The sequence below is a fragment of the Carcharhinus amblyrhynchos genome, chromosome 7 (assembly GCF_965287045.1).
Source record: "Carcharhinus amblyrhynchos chromosome 7, sCarAmb.v2.hapA, whole genome shotgun sequence".
Classification (NCBI taxonomy): domain Eukaryota; kingdom Metazoa; phylum Chordata; class Chondrichthyes; order Carcharhiniformes; family Carcharhinidae; genus Carcharhinus; species Carcharhinus amblyrhynchos.
Genome location: NC_137330.1, coordinates 75,868,350 through 75,886,256, shown reverse-complemented (window position 1 = coordinate 75,886,256; position 17,907 = coordinate 75,868,350). Strand labels below are relative to the sequence as shown.

Genomic DNA, 17,907 nt, shown 5'->3' with positions numbered 1-17,907 from the left:
GACCGGCTCGCGGAGCTTGAACGTTCGATTCCCCGCCCCCCCCCGGAGCGTTCCCGGGGTTTGCAGCAGCAACAGCGCGTGCGTCAGAGAGAGAGAGAGAGAGAGCGCGCGCGTCAGCAGCAGCAGCAGCAGCTGAATGTCAACAAAAAATGAAACCAAGTGAGAGTGAGTGAGAGGGAGAAGGAGAGGAGGAGGAGGCGCTGCACAGCACAGGGAGGAGGGGGGCTTGCTTCCCCTATGCTCTCTCTCTCACTCACTCACACACACATACTCTGTACAGTTCAAGATTGCAAGCTCTTCACCTCCCACATTGTGTGTGTGGAGAGAGAGAGAAAAAAAGGCATTGGAACACATAACTCAAGCACGCTGCTCTCTCTCTCTTTACCACCCCTCCTCCTCCCCAACATATTCAAAACAAGGCAGCAGCCACGCCGATTCAGCTCAACTCAGCTTCCCTCCGCCGGTGGCCAGGCTCCGCTTTGGAAAGAGCACAGGATCATGATGTATTTGTTTTGAACTTGGAGTTGGCTTGAACATAATCGAAAGTTACCAGGGTAAGGAGAATGCAATCTGTTTATTTTTTTAAAGGTGGTGGGCAGGCAGTGGATGGGGGTTGGGGGGGACGGGGTGGTGAGTGTTAATGACCTCTGTGAGACGAGTAACTGTACCGATGTGATTTGCTGTGCAGAAGGAGAGGAGCCAGAGTAGCCTCGCTGACAAGCATGGTTGCTTGATTGTTGGTTCGAGCTGTCATGATGCGGACATGCTGAATAAAATTGGAGCTCAGTCCAAGTCGAGGCCTTGACCGAGCTCTAAACAGCAGCAGCGAAAGGTATTAACAGCCTGCTGCCTCTTAGCCTTGGCATCTCGCTCCAGAATCTGGCTGACACAATGACATTTTGCACTGATCTGCGTATGTTTTGCCTTTTAATGGTTTGTTTGTTGCAAAGTCACGTCTCAAAACGCCGTGTTGTGAACATGCAAGCATTTTGCACATTATTGCACACATTGCACACAGTGGCAATAACTAGACCAGTGACGAGGCAGTTGTGAAATAATGTCCAGTGTGTTTTCGTATTTTGTTTTTACTGATAATGCAACAAACCAGCCGAAAAGGCAGTACTTGTAACTATGTATTGCTTGTGCCTGTGTGTGTCTACATATATACACACACAGCCTATGTGTTCGTAAGTCTTTTCACAATGTTTACATGAAAAGAATAGTTTGTCCCAGTAAATTTATTAGCACCTTCTTAACAGTGGCATTGAGTAACAGCTGCGAATTCTAAATCAATCTAGTTTGTATAAAAATTGAACATGGAAAACGATAGGCCAAAAGGGTACGTGGTGTCCAATTTTGTCAATGAAAATGTATGTTGTTGCTGAGTGCGCGACCCAGATTATTTCGGAGCGCCCTGGCTAGGGTAGCGGCTTTCATACTTTTCGTTGCAGCTTGGACCATCTTAAAACATGGTTTTTTTTTTGCAAATGTTGCAGGAGCTAGAGCTTATTCTGATAGGATCAGCACCTTGAGCAAATATCGTGGATATTGTTTCCTACACACGCTCTTTAACGTGTCAGTGGCAAAATGTAAGCGTGAAGCTTAAATGCACTGATTGAAAGATACACATTTTTTTCTGAAGAATATCCTGCCATGGTTCTCTTAAACAGCACAATGTTTTGGGCTACTGATGTATGGGTTTTATCACAATTTTCCACGCACTCAGTGTTGTTGTTGTTGTTGTTGAATGAAATGCGCTATTCTGACAAAGGAACGCGCGTCTCATCGTTTTCTTGTTTATGCGCCCGTGTGGAGCTCCACATTGATAAGAACAGCGATGTGTAAATGACCTGGTGCCTGTCATCTTGCCGCTACTCAGCTAGATCTGAGATGACGCTAGTGTGTATTTAAATACAATTTTGAAACTGTACGATGTTAAATAAAAATTCTGTGCAAGGAAGGGCGTTTTCCTGTGTCCTTTATGTAATTGGGCGGTTGTGGAAGAGTAAGTATGACTTTGGGCAACATTTAGAATCAGGATTGTTTACAGTCCAAGCTTTTGGCTTCCTCCAGTGTCTTGGCTGAGGTCCCAGTGTTGTAGAATAGATCCAATACGGCCATGTTCTCTAACTATCCCTTGTCTAAGATAACAATCAAATAGATAAGATTTTTGACATAAAAACACCAAGGCAACGTACTAAACAATTAACTTATTTGGATAATAGGTATTAAAATAAACTTCAGTATTTACCTCTACGACCCAACTCGAATGGGATTCGTCAGAATTCATCCAGCTACAATGGTCAGAATAAGAAATTCATACCCCCATAAAGACGAAGCTCTATAAGTGAATGGATTTCCAAGGATCATATAAAGCATTTTAATAAGAAACCTCCTAAAATTCCCAATTTTGACGGAGATTCAGAATGAGGCAACTAGTTTAGAAAATGCTGCACATTAATATTTTAGTTCAACTAAGGATAACTCCCATCAATTAATGAATCTTGTTTTTCAAATATAAAACATCCCATAAAACATTGGTGCCCAATATGATCCCATTTAATTGTATTAACTCCTCTCACATGTATATGACTAATTGACTTTTGCACAAAAACGGTAGACTGAAAGGCTGCATTTTAATTTTATATTTACGTTCCAAAATCCCAATAAAAGATTGGTTCTGTCTAATGACCATGAGTGAATATTTAATATAAAGCAGATACCGGGGCAGGCATAGGTTTTAAATCAATTTTTAAGAAAATATACATGTAATTAAGCAAATTGCTAGCAATTGAAATAGCAAAAAGTCATATCTACAGGTCAGCCAAAGTCGGAAAAGAAACATTTAGATTCTTGAGTATAATCGGGCGGAAGAATAACCAAAATCTGAATATTTTTCTTTTAGATAGCGACTTCCTTTGTATCTATAACATTTTTCTGCTTTTATTTAAGAATGTCAACATTATTAAACTGTGGGAATTGCTCAACATTGCCATCCAAATTATTCTCCACCTACCCACTCCACCCAAATAAGTATTATAACTGCAAAACATTTAAAATATGTACCTGAAGGTGTAATGAAATAACAAGGTAGGGATATCTTATGTGAGATCGAAACTGAAACTCTTTTATGTTTGATTATATTTCCTATTTTTTTATTTCAAAATGCCGCAAGTTAAATATCAGGTCGACACTTATTATTTAATATGAAATCTAAGCAGTTTATGGAATGTAGGCCTATAATTTTCAAACATACAAATCGCTGATTGTGCGTAATTTATGTGCAAGGGAACAATGCCCTGAAAGGTAGTTTTTCATTTCTACCAAGATTCTTTTTTTCCGTTTTAAGTCCACCTTTTATGTTTTGTTGTGGATTACTGGGAGGGCACACAGAAGTATAAACCCGTCCCAATCACCTGGATTATCTTCCAGGTATTGCATTTATCTTGGGACAAGACGAACGGATTCATTGCGTGTAAATAATGGTCATAAAAATAAGTCACAGATAGATGTTCGACAAGGGCGCTGATAATCGTCTTTTGTACAGTTAGAGCTGGGTACTCGCCTGGTGTATTATTTTGCTAATCTGGGAGTGGGGGGAGGTTAAAAGTAATCTCACACACACACACACACAGCCGTGATCAAAGAGTGGAGCGGTCTGCCGGTTTGGCAGCCGAGTTGTGTGTGCACTGACTGTACGCCTTCTTGTTATTTGTACGCGGTGCCGAGTTGTTCAGCTGTGTGTGTGTGTGTGGTGACCGCGCGTCAGCATTTTCAGGAGCCCTGCCTCCTTCACTTCTGGTGCTGACTCACCTGCGCGCAGACCAAAACGTGACGGTTGCTTCCCCCCCCCACCCCGAGTCTACTACGTCCTCCTCCTCCTCCTCCTCCCTGACATTGAATCATCCCAACCCACTCGCTGGGCAGCGGCCGCTCTGCCCTGCTCTGATTGACAAGCCGCCCGCCGCCACCTCTCCAGGAGCGGCCAATTGCCTCCGTGGGAGGGGTGATCGGAACCCATAGGAGCTGGGCGGCTGTGCTGATTGGTGGGCTGGCGAGGCGGCTGGAACGCGGGGTGTGTTGCAGTCATTGTTGACAGCGTTCGGATCGGAATGTTGCGGCGTTGGGCGTTCGGACCTTTGCGAGCTGCCCACCGGACTTACAGCGGCTGGCAGTCTCCCCCCGCGCACAGCAGCCACCCTTCCATCCCCCGGAGCCCGTGCTTGTCGGGCAACCCGCGCGCAAAAACACACGCCAATAAAGCGATGAGTGTACAAGAGCGAGGAGGTCGGAGCTGATCTCTGGTTTCCGCCGCTGAGTAACCAACGGGTGACTCATCAGCATTGTTGCTACTGATAACATTGTGATGAAACGCTCGGTTGCATCCCCATCATTTGATGGTGAAAGGTCGGAAAATATTAGAGCACCAGCCGAAGTTCCTTGCCTGACCAGCTTTTTTGTGCATTTACAAATCATCTACGTTTGTGGGCAATTTAGGCTTCACAGTCGATTTTCATTACAATAAAGAGCATTTATGTCTTCCTTTGTTCCCTTTAAATAGAAAATTGGTCATCTCAAAGGTGTTCAGATAGAATTAAATCCTCAGATAATTCTTCGAAATGTTACCTGCTGATCCACTGACGCCTCAAAGGGCTCATTCAAGATCCAACGTAAACATGCTGTGTTACATATCTTCCACAGTGACTCACTCTTTGCAGCTATAATTCACACCAGCTGGATGAAATGCAGAAAAGTAAGCGAGCATAAGAAAAAGGAGTTAGACGAGAGTTTAAGCATCAGCCTGTATAACGTAAGCCATGATGCAGCAATGGCACAATTTTTGAGTCAAAAGGTTGTGGATTCGTGTTCCACTGGAAAGACAGCCACCCCAATGAAGTACAGAGGGAGTGTGACACTGACAGATGTCATCTTCGGGCTGAAATGTTAAATCAAGGCTCTCTCTGCCCTCCTGGATGGATTTAAGATATTCCATCTTGAAGAGTGGGGTAATTTTCCCTGACGTTCTTGCCAGTATTTATCCCTCAGCTAGCATCATTAAAACTTTGTTATTGTGGTACTTTGCTATATTAAGTTGGTTGCCTAAGTTACAGCAATGACTACACTTCAAAAGTATGTAATTGGCTGTCAAGAACTTTGGGATATCCTGAGATCATGAAAGGTCTGGATAAACACAAATGTTTATTTTAATCATTCCCACTTGGTCCCTCTACTCTTCTGAATGTCTTTTGTATTCTTTTGTCCTATTTTCAGTGGCAGAACTTGCGGCTGTCTGAGCTGTGCATTCCTTTCTAACTTGTCTCTCTCTCTCATCACCTTCAAAGGCATTCTCAGAACTAACTTATTCATTCTCACAATCAGTCCCCTTTTTAAGCTTCTTGATAATCATTTTTTGCCTCAAGTGCCTTTTGATATTGTGTTGCCAATCCTCAAGGATTGAAGTCGTCAGGGGTTAGAGACTGATTTACTGGGTGTTGCTGAAACCTGGGAGAAAAATACTGGATATTAAAAGTCATGCACTTCTCATATCTTTTGAATACTTTCAGTTATTAGCTTTAAAGACATCAGAAATAGGGAGTGAAGCCACAAGGCAGATAGAGGCAAGAAGTCACCTGATGTGGTACCTTCAGGAAAATGATAAAAATTGCCACCCATAACATTTTAAGATGTTAAAATACTTTATAAGCAGAAGTTGTTTTTATTTTACTATCTGTGTTATTATGGACTTTACATTGCATTATTTAGCATCTCAGGGGGAAGTTCTTCATAAATACTTTTGATTTCCAAAATAAACAAGCTAAACATTAAGCCTTTCTGATGGTTGTTCTACACAATGAGATACTCTCTATCAGACTCAGCTGCAGAGGTACTTTTGATCTGTAAAATACAGTACTGGAATGTTGGAGTTAAAAATTAAGGTGTATGAACATGTAACTCACAGAACATAATGTTTTCAAATCTTGGAATGAACAAGTGGTGATTATCAGTGTGATCTCTTAGGCTTGTAAAGTCATCTTAAGGAATTTATTGAGCTAATTATCTGGTGCCAGTAGATTGGCACTGGATCCACAGGCGAATGGGTGTTAAAACATTATTTGCTTTTTTTTTGAAGGAACTTTGCGAAGCATTTAGAATTTCTTTCACTATTGTACATATATTAAAAATCTTGCTTATATCACATGCCACTCTACACACTTCTCCTTAACACATTTTAAGCACAACTGATACTCAGCAAAGTCTACTATATCTGGTTGAATTTTTTATATGATTGATTTGTGGTCGAGGTCTTACCTCTCCTGACTTCCACTTTCTCAGTAGCTGGTACAGATTAAAAAGAGTCAAGACAAGCTGAAAGAGTTTAATATTTCATGTGTAAATTTAGGAAATAATTCTTATAATTTGTATTATTTACAAGTATCAGGTTTTCCAAGTTCTCTCAAAGATGAAGAGCAATCCTTAATGTTTTAATTCACTCTCTCCAAGAGCAAATCTGTGGAATGTGCTCCCTTATTTAGTCAATCTATCTACCAAAAAAAAACAGGGTTCTGTTCTGGCCTATTACTGATTCCTACATTTATTTTAAGAATCTACAACAAGCCACCATCTAGCCTTAAGGAGTCTCACATCTGCATTATATTAATTCTGTGGAATGACAGGGTGTAAAATCAGCTGGTGTGCTTCAGGTACACATCAGTAGGGCATATTGTGAAGTTTCACATGCTCAGTTAAGGGATGGGAAACCACAAGTTGGCAGTTTGCAATTTTGTGATGGTTACATCTAGTGTGCAGTGGAAGAACAGAAACAGATTTTTTAACCCAAATGTTTCTAGCTTTATATAACATTCACTAATTTACCATGAGAAGGGTCATGGGTGGTTTATTACCATATTAAATTAATTCATTGTGATCTGTACCGCAGTGGTTGCAGCCCAATCAAATAATGTGTTAAGTATGCATGAAAAAAAATGTAAGGAATAAGGATGCAGCATTTTGCTTAGCTCAATGGAATATTGAAACTGAAATGGAGTATATTATTAACAGGTGCTTGCTGGTGCAGAAGGTAAGATTTTCATATATAGTGGAGATTGGTACAATTAACTAAAAAGGCAGCAAAGGCGTCAGCAAGGTGAAGCAATTGTACATTACCCGATAACTGCAGCCAATTTAAGGTGTTTAAAATAATTTAATTCAAACCAGCAAAATGCAACATTGCATTTAAATTTCAGACAAGTCGAACTGCGAACAATGAAATGTTGTGTTTCTAAATGCTGTCATAATCAGCTTTATTGGAAGAGTTGCCTCATGTCTGCTTTTATTTATTTTCTGCTGATCTTCGTCAACATTTCCAGATCAAACAAGCAGTCAATTTTGGTGAACCAGATTTCCATTTGAATCTTTCCAAGACTGAAAATTTTCCTTCACCACATTGATATAAATCATCATCACCAATGCTGCTTATGAGTTTGCCTCTGAAGTTCTCTTTGCTTACTTAGTGCAAGAAAATTAACTTTCTCTTTCTTAAGTGATTTCAAGCTAATATATTTCCACCTTTAATATAACAGTAGAAGTGCTCAGTGTGATCACAGATTAGTCAAGTCCTTTTGCTTGTATCACCCACCACTTTCAAAGCTGCAGAATACAGCACAGAAAGGTGCCACTTGATCTGTGTCTGGGCAGACTTGAGCCTTTTTAAAAAATACATGCTGCACATAAAACCATTGTTTACTTGAATCAAGCTAATGAACAAATTGCATTCCCCATACACTCTGCATGATGTGCAAAGTAAAATCTGCAATATGTTGTTTCTGTAATGGAGTCTGACTTTTTAAACTAATTCTTCGATTTCTGATTTTAACTCATTTATTTACCAAAGTTTAAGTGTAAAGAAAGAATGAGTTTGCATTTATATGGCAATGTTCATATCTCAAAACACTTCATATAAACATAGAAACTAAAAGCAGGAGTAGACCTTTCAGCCCTTTGATGCTGCTTCGCCATTCATTATGATCAAGGCTGATCATCAAATTCAATATCCCGATTCCCCCTTCTTCCCATAACCCTTGATCCCTTTAGCTCTAAGAGCTATATCCAACTTATTTTAAAATCACACAAGGATCTGGCCTCGATTACTTTCTGTAGTGGTGAATTTCACACATTTACCACTCTCTGGCTGAAGAAATTTCTCTTTGCCTCAATTCTAAAAGGTTTATCCTTATCCTCAAGCTATGGCCCTAGTTCTGGACTCCCCCACCATTGGGAACATTCTTTCTCAATCTACCCTGTCTAACCATGTTAGAATTTTATAAGTTTCTATGAGATTCCCTTCACTCTTCTAAACTCCAATGAATATAATCCTAACTGATTTAGTCTCTCCTCATATGACAGATCTGCCATCCTAGGAATCAGCCTGGTAAACCTTTGCTGTACTCTCTCTATAGCAAGGACATCCATCCTCAGATAAGGACACCAAAACTGCACACAATACACCAGGTGTGGCCTCGCCAACACCTTATACAACTGCAGTGAAATATCTCTATGCCTATACTCAAATTCTCTCACTATGAAGACCAATATACCATGTGCCTTCTTTACTGCCTGCTCTATCTGTGCTTCTTGAATTTGTTTTTAAAGCGTACTTACTGTTGTTAGCCAGGCAAACAAATCTATTTGCATTAAACAAGGTCTCTGATGCCGCAAATGAACAAATAATTGAATAATCTGCTTTTGGTAGTGTTGTTTGAGGGAGAAATGTTGCTCAGCCCACCTTGCTGTTCTTCAAATAGTGTCAAAGGATTTTTTACGTTAAGGTCAAGAGGTAACTAAGGATATGATTAATATCTCATCTGAAAGATAATACCTCGCCAACACTTAGCAGTGCCCTGGTATCATCTAATTTCCATGTTCAAGACTTGATGTGCAGCTTCAAACCGCAATGTTCTGATTCAGAGGCAAAAGTGCTAACAACTGAGCCAAGTATCTAAACCTCCAAGCTGCAGATAAATGATGTAAATTTGGTATTTCTTAGGCAACCACTTAAAATAAATCACATTGCAGTGAAGTTTGAATATTGCACATCACTTGCGTTTATATTGTGCCTTAAATATAGATAAACATCTCAAGGTGCTTCACATGAGGAATACAAATGCTAAACCAAATAAAGAAGTATTTGATGGAATCAGCAGAAGTTTGGCCAAAGAAGCGCATTAGGAGGAGGTACAATTATAAGGTTACTGAGATGTGTTCTGAGACTGTTATTACTATAATAAAACAACGTACATTTAAATAATCCAGACTGTTGTCTTTATTCTGCCTGACTTTGCATCTGTTCGGTGTTCTTCTTATTCTTCTTTCATCTTTCCTTGCTTTGTATAATATTATGTTTAATTTTCCATTATTATTCCCCCAATTTCTAAATACTTTCTAAATTTTGCAACCCTTCTCTAATTACTAACTGATATTTTATAGCATTGCTTGATAAAATAATACTTATGTATCTCACTTCATCTAATTCTCTGCTTGCTGCTCACTCTAATCCTTTGTATATTTCTAGTGCATTTATTAAATCTTCAGCTCTTTCTGTTTCATTGTCTGGATTTTGCTGACCGACTACTGAGGTAATGGGTGAAACTTTTAGTTTTGGTGGGGTACAAATGGATGGTAGCGGATTGCTTACTCGTTATATACCCTGTCTGAGTTTCATTTCCATTAACTTAATTGTAAAGGAAAATTGGATGGTGTTTAAAACAGACAACTATTTTAATTCATGTTCACTTATATGGATGGCCGTAGATGAACATTGAAGCTGATATTTCATGTTGCTGTCTCTAGATGTCTTGAATAATTTTTACTTTGTCTTCTTTCATCAAGTTTGTTCCCTTTGTGCTTGCTTTTTGTAGTTCTCATTTTGTGTTTGCACCTCATGCGTTTTCGGCAGTGGATTGGCTGGTTTTCGATTGCCTGTCCATTATAAAACGGGTCACAACAGTTTAGATGTGGTCTGACCAATGATTTGTATATGTCAAGCTCTGGGTTTTCCACTTGCATCTATGCCCCTATTCAGAAAATCCAGGCTGCTGATATCCTTGTACGTCATTATCAAAACATTTCTAAACATTGGTATATCTGAACCTCTAAGTGCCACCACTCCCCTCATAATCCTCTACATTGCATTTAATTGGATATCCATCTGCATGACCTACTAACCTGTCTATGACCTACAAATGTTTGATGTCTTCACAATTATTCACATTGCCTATCTTTGTACAAATTTTTCACTTCATTCTCAAAACCATAATGGCCAGGATTTTCTGACCACCACCACCCCCCACCCCCCAACCCCCACCCACAGCAGCATGTTTTTTGACAACTGGCGGGATCTTCCAGTCCTGACATAGTCAATGGCAACTTGCATTGCTTGGCAATGGGAAGGGCTGGAAAATCCTGCCCAGTAGTTCCAATATTGACACATTGTTCAGGTTCTCCCAGCCCAAAAGCCATCCATTAACTTGGTTTCTATCTTTTGACCAATTCCTTCTTAATTTTATCAAACGATTTCTATACTTTTTGGAATTGCATGGCTGCATCATCCCGAGTTCACTTATTGCACTCCTGTTATTTCTTCAAAGGATCCTTTTATATTCTTCAGTTATGACCTGCCTTTTTATAAATCGATGCTTGCTGACCTTGATTTTTTTCTTTATTCTTTCATAGGATGTGTGTATCACTGACAGGTCAACATTTGCTGTCTATTCCTAATTACCCCTGAACTGAGTGGCTTGTTAGGCCATTTCAGAAAGTAATTAAGAGTCAACCTGTGGGTCTGGAGTCACACAGATAGGGATGGCAGATTTCTTGCCCTAAAGGACATTAGTGAACCAGATGGATTTTTACAACAACCGCTGATGGTGTCATTACTGAGATGAGCTTTTCAATTTCAGCTATATTTATTGAATTCAAATTCCATCTAGTGGGATTCAAAGCCATGCTTAGAGAATTTGTCTGGGTCTCTGGATTACAAGTCCAGTGACATTACCACTATGTCACCTTCTCCCCACCAAGTACTTCCATCTAAGTCTTTCTAAGTTAATTAATCTTGTGATATATTATGGCTTCTAGAAGCTTATCTCGTACTACAGTTTGGTTTGCTGCCTATAATTTGCTTTCTTTTCCATCTCAGTTTCTATATTAACAACTAATCCACTGGCTCAGCACCCATATGCAAGAATCTTTAAAAGAATGTGATCAGATTATGGTTTGTATTTCCTCTATAACTTCTATCTGCATCCTGGAGTGTTGCTGCCAAGTTCCAGTCCCTTTTCTATTTTGATTTTTGCCATTTTTTTCAATAATATTTCCTTATCTGCAATTATCCTGTCTAATACAATACATCTTCATCAAGTATCCTTTCATTCCCATTACTATGATTTTCTATGGAATAAGTGTCTCTGCAAGTCTTTCATTGTCCATTAAGACTTCTTTCATGTCTCTAATTGATCTCATCTTTTTCTGTTCTATTACTTTTTCTGTGTTTATAATATATTTTATTGTACTCCTTTACCTTTTTGTACTTGCCATTATTCATTCGTAGCACTTATTAACCTTTTTATTCTCCTGAATGTGTTGGCATTTGGCACACAAGTGAGATCAACTAACTTATAAAAAGAGAAGAATCCAAAAATAATGAAAGAATAAAAAGTTTAAAGTGCAGATGAACTAGGTAAAAAGAACGATTTTTATTTGCATCACACGTAATGACTTTCTCAAACTACTAAATACAAGGGTAAATCTGGCAGAGCAAGACAAATTTCCCCTGTGGCACTTGGAGTGTTAAAGTGAATAGGAGAAGAGCAGTAACAGAAACAGTGACCAGCTATTCCCTGTCTTATTGATTGGCAAGTTTAATGTGGTAAAAAGTCTGACAACACCAGGTTTTAGTCCAACCTATTTATTTGATAATATACTCACAAGCTTTCGAGGGGACTGCCTCTTCGTCAGGTGAATGGAGAGTTCTGGCCTCAGACAGAGCATATAAAGCACAGACAGTTTAGAGGTTACTGATTAAAATGCGAATCCTTACACCTAACCTGCTGTTCAAGACCTGAAGTGGCTGATAATGTGAGTGGAAGGAGCACTGATCACAGTTTAAAGAGATGTGTATTGTCTCCAGACAGTACAGTAAATGAGGTTTTGCAAACCCAGGCAAGTCACGGGGGTTACAGATAGTGCGACATGAACCCAAGATCCCTGTTGAGACCATCCTCATGTGTGCGGAACTTGGCTATCAGTCTCTGTTCAGCGACTCTGCGCTGTCGTGTGTCGTGAAGGCCGCCTTGGAGAATGCTTACCCGAAGGTCAGAGGCTGAATGCCCGTGACCACTGAAGTGTTCGCTGAAGTAATCTCTAAACTGTCTGTGCTCTATATGCTCTGTCTGAGGCCAGAACTCTCCATTCACCTGACGAAGAGGCAGTCCCCTCGAAAGCTTGTGAGTATATTATCAAATAAATAGGTTGGACTAAAACCTGGTGTTGTCAGACTTTTTACTGTGTTTACGCCAGTCCAACGCCGGCATACCCACATCAAGTTTAATGTGCACATTGTTATTAGTAAATTGTCTAGCAACTTATGGTGAGGAAATTGCAAATAGCCATGAATTGCTGGACAATTTGTTAGCCTTATGAAAATGGCCCTGCAAGTTTCAAGAAATTGTTTAATTTGCAGATTAATCATAAGTTAAATTTGTTGCATTAAATTATGACTGGTGTTTAAGTATAAGTAATATTGAAGGTTTATGTTCCTCTTTCAAATCCTCCTACTATTGCTAGATTATCAGTCTTCTGATCCAACCTCTTTTTACTGAAAAAGCAGACATTTCCTCTAATTAAATATTGGGAAGACTGAAGCCATTATTGTTTAGTCTCCACTGTAAACACCATTCCCTGGCTACACACTCTATCCATCTCCCTGGCAACAGTTTGAGATTAAGTCAATCTTTTCACCATCTTGACCCTGAGGTGAGCTGCCAACATGCTTCTGCACCATCACTGAAAATGATTATTTCCACCTCTGTAGCATTGCCCAACTGATCCTGATTCAGATCATCTTATGTTGAAACGCCCATTAATACCTTTGTTACCTCTTGATTTCACTATTCCAATGTACTCCTGACTTGTTTCTGACATTCCCTTTAAACCTAAGGTCATCCAAAACACTGTTGTCTGTGCCTTAACTTGCAGAAAGTCCCATTTTTCCATTGTGGACTGTGGCAGTTAGAGAAGGCAGCTCACTACCACCTTCTCAAGGGCGCTTAAGGGTGGACAACAAATGCTGGCTTAGCTAGCAATACGCACACCCTGTGAAGGAACAAAAGAAAATCACTCTTGTGCTCACTGGTCTACATTGCCTCCCAAGCAACACCTTGATTTTAAAATGCCCACCCTTGTTTTCAGATCCCTCCCTATCTCTGAAATCTCCTCCAGCCCTATGACTGTCTGATACAATGGTGTACCCATGTTGCATCTACTGCCCTTGTCCTTGTAGGGGTGGTAGAGAGTGTAGGTTTGGAAAGTGTTATTGAAGGAACCTTTTGTGAATTACTGAACTGCATGTTGGAAATGGTACACATTGCTGCCACTCCATCAGTGGTGAGGGAGTAAATGTTTAAAGTGATAGATGGGGTGCCAATCTCCAGGCTGTTTTGTTCTTGATGGTGTTGAATTTCTGGAGTGTTGTTAGCGCTGCATTTTGGTTATATGAAATGTATGGTGAGACAGATTTCTTTTATCCTCCATTTCTGGCACACCCTCCCCACACACACACAAATATTAAGCCATTAACTCGTGAGGTAACCATGTATTTGATTTGATTTATTATCGTCACATGTATTAGCATACAGTGAAAGGTATTGTTTCTTGTGCGCTATACAGATAGAGCATATCATCCATAGAGAATGAAACGAGAGAGTGCAGAATGTAGTGTTACAGTCATAGTTAGGGTGTAAAGAAAGATCAACTTAATGCAAGGTAGGTCCATTCAAAAGTCTGATGACAGCAGGAAAGAAGCTGTTCTTGAGTCAGTTGCTACGTGACCTCAGGCTTTTGTATCTTTTTCCCGATGGAGGAAGGTGGACGAGAGAATGTCCAAGGTGCACCGGATCCTTAATCATGCTGGCTGCTTTGTGAGGCAGTGGGAGGTGTAGACAGAGTCAATGGATGGGAGGCAGGTTTGCCTGATGGATTGTGCTACATTCACAACCTTTTGTAGTTTCTTGCGGTCTTGGGCAGAACAGATGCCATACCAAGCTGTGATACAACCAGAAAGAATGTTTCCTATGATGCATCTGTAAACATTGGTGATAGTCATAGCTGACATGCCAAATTTTCTTAGACTTCTGAGAATATATTGGGGTACAATAACATTGTATCGTTGTACCTTACAGTGGTTAATTTCTGTTCTGCAGATTTTGTTCTTCAGAAAGTTGCTTGTATAATCTTTTTCTTTTTTTATCCCATGTATGCACTTTCGTCGTGTGGTTTCCTTTTGTAACTCTATCCTTATGGTTCTTTCTTAGCACAAAGTTCATGTTATGCTGATGTTCTAACACTCTGAGTATCTTCCATCATCATTGTCACCCTAGCCATGTCACACGAACCCCCCCCCCTCCCAACCTCCCCTTTACCCTACCTGCCCTTCCTTAGAATGTTATAACTCAGAATATTAAATTCCCAGTACCGTTCACCATTACAACTACAATATTGTATCTCTTCGTTGTCGTTAATGTTGGCTATCTGATGAAGACAGGAATGAACTTATACGATTATGCCTGCAATCATATAGCTTGCTGACACTCAACTTTCATGTAAAGAACGAGTGTCTGGCTGGATTATTGATGGGCATCTGGTCTTACAAAATAATACTCCTGTAAAGCTTTTGAAGAAAAGAGATGACAATCAGTGGAAGAAGGAAAACTATAAAGGTCATTCAGCTTACAGAGATGGAGGTTCAGTCATCAATTAGGGATAAATAACAGCTACTACTGACAAAGTCTCTCATAAGCAAAGGACTCGTATTAATGCCGTCACAGTTTATCAGTTCATCCTTTATGTGTAGACATGGGTCGGAATTCTGCAACCTCGCCTGAAAAAAAAGCCAAAGCTGGGATTCTCTAGTCCTGCTGCAGTGAATGAAGATTTAGCTGAGTGTTGATTTCTCCATTCTCACTGGCAGTGGTAGCAGGGCTTGTGAGACCGCAGAATGCCGGTCATAGAATATAGTGTACAAGTGTTACAGAGTGAAGGGCTTAATAAAGAGAAGATTTCTTTGCTTTTTTTCTGTTGCATTATTATGCACATATTAGAAATTTGGTTATATGTAGCACATGATTTTTGATTAATTAATAGTTTGCAGCATAGTAATTTCACTAGAATTTCTAATATGTTTTTCTGGTTGGCTAAAGTCATAAGAACATAAGAAACATAAGAACATAAGAAATAGGAGCAGGAGTAGACCATCTAGCCCTTCGAGCCACTGCTAGCAAAATGAAATTGGACAGTTGCTCTTTGTGTTGTATCTTTGAGAGAAGACTGCTACGTTTCCCATGGGATGTATCATGATGCCACAGGTAATTGGGGCAGCGTAGTTGAAGACAGCCATACTCTTTACTGTACAAAAATGTGGGTATACACTCAATTCATACTCAGAAATAACCTTGTCTGCTTGCAGCTAATATCAAACATTGAAATACCGTTGAGTGTAATTTGCTGGTGAGTTAAAAAAATATGCACAACACACACTTGGATTTTTGCAATGGGCAGAACTTCCTCCAAGAGTTTGATGTTATAAAATTACCCCTGCAGATTTTAGTTCAGCACAGACAGTGGTACAGCGTCTGCAGAGGTGGCACAATGGTTAGGTGCATTGACCTGAAGTATGGTGCTGGAGTATGGCAACTAGGGAAATTTCACAGTGACTCCATTGCAGCGTTAATGTAAACCTTACTTGTGACTATGAAGTAAACTTTAACTTTACTTTAAGACAGTTGGGTTGAAGAAGACATGTTTGCCTCTAAATATACAACATAAAGAATAACTGTCCAAAGTGAGAAGACAGTTAGTGGTTTGTCTGAATTTACAGCGGGTGGTTGCTCTAAGTTTGGCACTAACCACAGTCTTATTAATGCTGTCCCCATAACAGGCAAGTGGAAATTAAATACATTGATTAAATAAGGGCTATTATGCATGGTATTATGTTATAAGATCATTTACTGATTTGAGCTTCAGACATGGACCTGAAATGTATATTTGGAGGTTGGGCACATTCAACCTAGCACAAAATAGCATCTGATGATGTTTAAAGTTTATTTATTAGAGTCACAAGTAGTCTTACATTCACACTGCAGTGAAATTACTGTGAAATCCCGAAATCGCCACACTCTGGCACCTGTTCAAGTACACTGAGGGAGAATTTAGCGTGGCCAGTGCACCTAACTAGCACGTCTTTTAGACTGTGGGAGGAAACCGGAGTACCCAGAGAAAACCTACGCAGACACAGGGAGAACGTGCAGACTCCCCACTGATAGTGATCCAAGCCAGGAATCAAACCTGGGTCCCTGCTGCTGTGAAGCAGTTGTGCTAACCACTGTGCTGCCCCCAGGTGTGCATCTCAATGTTATGAACATTGATAGGTTTTTGGTAGGCAGGGGAATTAAGGGTTATGGGGAGAAAGTGGGAAAGTGGAACTGAGCCACTTCAGATCAGCCATTATCTTATTGAATGGCGGGACAGGCTCGAAGGGCTAGATGGCCTACTCCTGCTCCTATTTCTTACGTTCTTATGTGCAATATTGGCGTTGGCAGGTGCGATTGCAAGTTGGATCTGCGCCCACTATGACAAGCCAATAGAATGCAATTTTACATTGCTAGAACGATTTTTAGTTTTAATCAACGCATTTCAATCAACTTCCCATCCAAGGGTGGGATAAAAAGCCCAGGCATTTTCAGTTGATTTGTGAGATTCTTGCTGTCTTAGTTAAGAGTTGTGCCAGATTTCGTTTCGATTTCTGTAGCTTTTCAAGCGTGGCTAGCTGTATTTGAGGACCTCCTTCTCTGGAAGCTTTGTCTGAGGAGTTTAGCACAGTGCATGCTTATTTGCAAAGTGCGGGTCCTTGTGCATCGCATTTAATGGGAATAGTATACTCAGCTGCTGGTACCTTCTTTGAAGATGAAATAAGGGTCAAGAGTGACCGATGGCTCATTTGGTAGGCTCAGTTGGTGCAGGGCCAGCAGGGAGGACAAGGCAGTAGGATTAGCAGATGATGCCATTACACGGTGCTTAGAGTTTACAGGCAACACAATAAATGTCTGAGGTCCAGCGTTGCAGGAGGCTCTACTTCTAGGTACACTAATGAGTCAAATGATTGAGCGGGACATTGCCTCCAACTGTGTGGACACTCAATGCTTATGGCTTTGAAGGTCACAATGATCCTCCACTTCCATTCTTCCAGTTCTTTCCAGGGCTCAAAGAAATCTGTGTTGTGTCCACATAAGCCAGATGGAAAAAGCTAGAGGCTTCACCACAATTTTAGGTTCCCCCACATCCAAGGTGTAATAGTTTGCAGTCATGTAGCCATCAAAATGCCAACTGGTAAGCTGGGACCCTTCGTGAACTGAAAGGCCTTCCACTTAATGAATATGTGGCTGGTCTGCAATCACAGGACACAGATTCTCCAAGTCTGTGCCTGTTACCATGGCAGCTTACAATGTTTACATTTCACAATACCTACAGGTACCAAGGTTCGTTCATGATTGGATGGATGTCTCCTGGGTACTGAGGGCTATCCCTTGAAAAGGTAACTCTTGACTCCACTCTGGCATCTAAGAACAGATGCGGAGGAGA

At 40.3% G+C, this 17,907-nt stretch overlaps 1 protein-coding gene across 2 annotated transcripts in view; it reads left to right on the top strand.

Moving 5' to 3' along the window:
* Positions 1 to 203: 203 nt before the first annotated feature.
* Positions 204 to 17,907, top strand: part of bach2b (BACH transcriptional regulator 2b) — a 267,716-nt gene continuing 250,012 nt past the window's right edge. For both annotated transcript variants that reach the window (XM_080192633.1, XM_080192632.1), the window contains exon 1: positions 204 to 554. The gene's annotated coding sequence lies outside the window, so the exon portion shown is untranslated. The remainder of the gene's footprint in view (positions 555 to 17,907) is intronic.